Below are 5,925 nucleotides of genomic sequence, written 5' to 3'. Positions count from 1 at the left end.
CTGATGGCATGGCCATTTCTGACACTGTGGAAGGTGTGTGGCTGACACTGGAAGGGGATGAAGTGCTTGGTGTGTGAGACAAGGCCGTGTCCTGGGTCGAGTCATCTGTAGGAGTGTCTCCTCTTCGAGAGGATGAGGGAGAGGATGTGATCCCAGCTGAGACACTGCTGGTTGTAGACTCTGTGCTGGTCTCCATGGTCTGGGTCATGTGACCCTGAGATGACGCTGTTGTCTCTGGAGTAGAAGTCAGGGAAGAGTGTGCTGTTGAGTGTCCCCCTGGTCCACTTGTCATTGAGCCTATTGAGCTAACTGGTGTACCACTTCCCGTTTCAGGTGGTGACGTGTGTCCTGTGGTGCTTGCTGGGGTGTCTGTTGTAATCGGTGTCGTCGGGACCTGTAATGTCGTTGCTGATGTGTTGCTTCCACTGGAAGATGATGAGGTGTCACCAGGGGAGGCTGATGGTGTGGGTGTTTCTGTCACTGCGGAAGGTGTGTGGCTGATAGTAGAAGACGATGAAGTGCTTGGTGTGCCAGACATGGCCATGTTCTGGGTTGTACCATCTGTAGGAGTGTCTCCTCTTCGGGAGGATGAGGGAGAGGAGGTGATCATCGCTGAGACACTGCTGGTTGCAGACTCTGTGCTGATCTCCATGGCCTGGGTGGAGTGACCCTGAGATGACTCTGTTGTCTCTGGAGTAGAAGTAAGGGAAGAGTGTGCTGTTGAGTGTCCCCCTGGTCCCCTTGTCATTAGGCCTGTTGAGCTGATGTGGGTAACACTTCCCATTACTGGTAGTGACGTGTGCCTTGTGGTTCCTGCTGAGGTGTCTGTTGCAATTGGTGGTGTTGTCGGGACCTCTGATGTCGTTGCTGATGTGTTGCTTACACTGGGAACCAATGAGGTGTCACCAAGGGAGGCTGATGGCATGGCCATTTCTGACACTGTGGAAGGTGTGTGGCTGACACTGGAAGGGGACGAAGTGCTTGGTGTGTGAGACAAGGCCGTGTCCTGGGTCGAGTCATCTGTAGGAGTGTCTCCTCTTCGAGAGGATGAGGGAGAGGATGTGATCCCAGCTGAGACACTGCTGGTTGTAGACTCTGTGCTGGTCTCCATGGTCTGGGTCATGTGACCCTGAGATGACGCTGTTGTCTCTGGAGTAGAAGTCAGGGAAGAGTGTGCCGTTGAGTGTCCCCCTGGTCCACTTGTCATTGAGTCTGTTGAGCTGACGGGAGTAACACTTCCCGTTTCAGGTGGTGACGTGTGTCCCGTGGTTTCTGCTGGGGTGTCTGATGCAATCAGTGTCGTCGGGACCTGTGATGTCATTGGTGATGTGTTGCTTCCACTGGAAGATCTTGAAGTGTCCCCAGGGGAGGCTGATGGTGTGGGTATTTCTGTCACTGCGGAAGGTGTGTGGCTGATAGTAGAAGACGATGAAGTGCTTGGTGTGCCAGACATGGCCGTGTCCTGGGTTGTACCATCTGTAGGAGTGTCTCCTCTTCGGGAGGATGAGGGAGAGGATGTGATCATCGCTGAGACACTGCTGGTTGCAGACTCTGTGCTGATCTCCATGGCCTGGGTGGAGTGACCCTGAGATGACTCTGTTGTCTCTGGAGTAGAAGTCAGGGAAGAGTGTGCTGTTGAGTGTCCCCCTGGTCCACTTGTCATTAGGCCTGTTGAGCTGATGTGGGTAACACTTCCCATTACCGGTAGTGACGTGTGCCTTGTGGTTCCTGCTGAGGTGTCTGTTGCAATTGGTGGTGTTGTCGGGACATCTGATGTCGTTGCTGATGTGTTGCTTACACTGGGAACCAATGAGGTGTCACCAGGGGAGGCTGATGGCATGGCCATTTCTGACACTGTGGAAGGTGTGTGGCTGACACTGGAAGGGGACGAAGTGCTTGGTGTGTGAGACAAGGCCGTGTCCTGGGTCGAGTCATCTGTAGGAGTGTCTCCTCTTCGAGAGGATGAGGGAGAGGATGTGATCATCGCTGAGACACTGCTGGTTGCAGACTCTGTGCTGATCTCCATGGTCTGGGTGGAGTGACCCTGAGATGACGCTGTTGTCTCTGGAGTAGTAGTCAGGGAAGAGTGTGCTGTTGAGTGTCCCCCTGGTCCACTTGTCATTGAGCCTGTTGAGCTGACTGGTGTAACACTTCCCATTTCAGGTGGTGACGTGTGCCTTGTTGTGCCTGCTGGGGTGTCTGTTGCCATCAGTGTCTTCAGGACCTGTGATACTGTTGGTGATGTGCTGCTTTCACTGGAAGATGATGAGGTGTCCCCAGGGGAGGCTGATGGTGTAGGTATTTCTGTCACTGCGGAAGGTGTGTGGCTGACACTGGAAGGGGACGAACTGCTTGGTGTGTCAGACAAGGCTGTGTCCATGTCCTGGGTCGTGCCATCTGTAGGTGTGTCTTCACTTTGGGAGGATGAGGGAGAGGATGTGATCCCAGCTGAGACACTGCTGGCTCCAGACTCTGTGCTGGTCTCCATGGTCTGGGTCGAGTGACCCTGAGATGACGCTGTTGTCTCTGGAGTAGAAGTCAGGGAAGAGTGTGCTGTTGAGTGTCCCCCTGGTCCACTTGTCATTGAGTCTGTTGAGCTGACTGGTGTAACACTTCCCGTTTCAGGTGGTGACGTGTGTCCTGTGGTGCTTGCTGGGGTGTCTGTTGTAATCGGTGTCGTCGGGACCTGTGATGTCGTTGCTGATGTGTTGCTTCCACTGGAAGATGATGAGGTGTCACCAGGGGAGGCTGATGGTGTGGGTATTTCTGTCACTGCGGAAGGTGTGTGGCTGATAGTAGAAGACGATGAAGTGCTTGGTTTGCCAGACACGGCCGTGTCCTGGGTTGTACCATCTGTAGGAGTGTCTCCTCTTCGAGAGGATGAGGGAGAGGACGTGATCATCGCTGAGACACTGCTGTTTGCAGACTCTGTGCTGATCTCCATGGCCTGGGTGGAGTGACCCTGAGATGACGCTGTTGTCTCTGGAGTAGAAGTCAGGGAAGAGTGTGCTGTTGAGTGTCCCCCTGGTCCACTTGTCATTAGGCCTGTTGAGCTGATGTGGGTAACACTTCCCATTACCGGTAGTGACGTGTGCCTTGTGGTTCCTGCTGAGGTGTCTGTTGCAATTGGTGGTGTTGTCGGGACATCTGATGTCGTTGCTGATGTGTTGCTTACACTGGGAACCAATGAGGTGTCACCAGGGGAGGCTGATGGCATGGCCATTTCTGACACTGTGGAAGGTGTGTGGCTGACACTGGAAGGGGACGAAGTGCTTGGTGTGTGAGACAAGGCCGTGTCCTGGGTCGAGTCATCTGTAGGAGTGTCTCCTCTTCGAGAGGATGAGGGAGTGGATGTGATCATCGCTGAGACACTGCTGGTTGCAGACTCTGTGCTGGTCTCCATGGTCTGGGTCATGTGACCCTGAGATGATGCTGTCGTCTCTGGAGTAGAAGTCAGGGAAGAGTGTGCTGTTGAGTGTCCCCCTGGTCCACTTGTCATTGAGCCTGTTGAGCTGACTGGTGTAACACTTCCCGTTTCAGGTGGTGACGTGTGCCTTGTTGTGCCTGCTGGGGTGTCTGTTGCCATCAGTGTCGTCAGGACCTGTGATACTGTTGGTGATGTGCTGCTTTCACTGGAAGATGATGAGGTGTCCCCAGGGGAGGCTGATGGTGTGGCCATTTCTGATAGTGTGGGAACTGTGTGGCTGACACTGGAAGGGGACAAAGTACTTGGTGTGTCAGACAAGGCCGTGTCTTGGGTCGAGTCATCTGTAGTTGTGTGTTGACTTTGGGAGGATGAAGGAGTGGATGTGATCGCAGCGGAGACACTTCTGGCTGCAGACTCTGTGCTGGTCTCCATGGTCTGGGTCATGTGACCCTGAGATGACGATGTTGTCTCCAGAGTAGAAGTCAGGGAAGAGTGTGCTGGTGAGTGTCCCCCTGGTCCACTTGTCATTAGGCCTGTTGAGCTGATGTGGGTAACACTTCCCATTACCGGTAGTGACGTGTACCTTGTGGTCCCTGCTGGGGTGTCTGTTGCAATTGATGTTGTGGGGACCTGTGATGTAGTTGGTGATGTGTTGCTTCCACTGGGAAACGAAGAGGTGTCACCAGGGGAGACTGATGGCGTGGCCATTTTTGACACTGTGGAAGGTGTGTGGCTGACACTGGAAGGGGACGAAGTGTTTGGTGTGTGAGACATGGTCGTGTCCTGGGTTGTGCCATCTGTAGGAGTGTCTCCTCTTCGGGAGGATGAGGGAGAGGATGTGATCATCGCTGAGACACTGCTGGTTGCAGACTCTGTGCTGGTCTCCATGGTCTGGGTCGTGTGACCCTGAGATGACACTGTTGTCTCCGGAGTAGAAGTCAGGGTGGAATGTGCTGTTGAGTGTCCCTCTGGTCCACTTGTCATTGAGCCTGTTGAGCTGACTGGAGTAACACTTCCCGTGACACCTGGTGGCATGGACCCTGTGTTGCCAGCAGTGCTGTTTCCTACTATTGACTCTGTGGGGACGTGTGATGTTGTTGCTGATGTGTTGCTTTTGCTGGAAGATGAGGTGTCCCCAGGGGAGGCTGATGGTGTGGCCCTTTCTGTCACTGCGGAAGGTGTGTGGCTGACGGTGGAAGGGGACGAAGTGCTTGGTGTGCCAGACAAGGCCGTGTCCATGTCCTGGGTCGTGCCATCTGTAGGCGTGTGTTTACTTTGGGAGGATGAGGGAGTGGATGTGATCACAGCTGACACACTGCTGGTTGCAGACTCTGTGCTGGTCTCCATGGTCTGGGTCGAGTGACCCTGAGATGACGCTGTTGTCTCTGGAGTAGAAGTCAGGGTGTTATGTGCTGTTGACGGTCCCCTTGGTCCACTTGTCATTGAGCCTGTTGAGCTGACTGGAGTAACACTTCCCATTTCAGGTGGTGACATGTGTCCTGTGGTTCGTGCTGGGGTGTCTGTTGCCATCGGTGTCGTCGGGGCCTGTGATGTTGTTGATGATGTGCTGCTTCCACTGGAAGATGATGAGGTGTCCCCAGGGGAGGCTGATGGCTTGGCCGTTTCTGTCACTGCGGAAGGTGTGTGGCTGACACTGGAAGGGGACGAAGTGCTTGGTGTGCCAGACATGGCCGTGTCCTCGGTCGTTGCACCTGAAGGCGTGTGGTCACTTGAGGTGGATGAGGGAGTGGATGTGTTTGCTGCTGAGGGACTGCTCTTTCCAGAGTTCATACTATCCGTGTTAGTAGTGTTTATTGTTGTAGAAGAACCTGCTTTCCCTGGAATAGAAATGAAGAGTGAGTCTCGAATATCTGAGTGACACACATTTCATTGAGTCTTTTGATGTAATTGGAGTAAAATATTCCATTTCATGGTGTGGTGTGTGTTTTGTGTTTTCTGCGTTGTCATTTTGCCTTTGCCATCCACTTTCTCATGTTGTCAGATTGGTGTGTTGGCATTTGAATAGGATTGTCCCTAAAAATATACTTGGTAGAGTCTGTTCACCTATGAGGGTTAGTGGATTGTCACCTTAAATGTAAGATAGAAGGGCTTATGGGACATGAGATTCTATGCCCGTGAAATTGTAGAGTGTATAACTGCTTTTGCATATGTCCGTCTGTATATCACGTTGCTCCAGAATAAATGGCAATAAGTTTTAATTATTTAACCACGGCTATGATTTCTACTCACATAGACAACAACGAATCTTAAATGATACGGTAGTGAATGTTCGTGGTAGAATTTTGTCTCCATTAGCAATTATTTAAGAAGGATATTAAGGAATAGTGATGGAGTTCACCTCCTACTTTCCCAGTACAAATTTAGAAGCCATCACCCATGTGCTTCAGATTCAGATCATTTTTTTAAAGGTTTCATTTATTTATTCATGAGAGACAGAGAGAGAGAGAGAGGCCGAGACCCAGGCAGAGGGAGAAGCA

At 52.3% G+C, this 5,925-nt stretch overlaps 1 long non-coding RNA gene across 1 annotated transcript; it reads left to right on the top strand.

Moving 5' to 3' along the window:
* Positions 1–668: 668 nt before the first annotated feature.
* Positions 669–5,358, top strand: LOC144305432 (uncharacterized). The gene is made up of 2 exons (XR_013372456.1): positions 669–2,732; positions 3,648–5,358. It is a non-coding gene; the product is annotated as an uncharacterized LOC144305432 (long non-coding RNA).
* The last annotated feature ends 567 nt before the right edge of the window (positions 5,359–5,925 follow it).

The sequence above is a fragment of the Canis aureus genome, chromosome 35, assembly GCF_053574225.1.
Source record: "Canis aureus isolate CA01 chromosome 35, VMU_Caureus_v.1.0, whole genome shotgun sequence".
Taxonomy (NCBI): Eukaryota; Metazoa; Chordata; class Mammalia; order Carnivora; family Canidae; genus Canis; species Canis aureus.
This window is presented reverse-complemented; position numbering and strand designations above follow the sequence as displayed.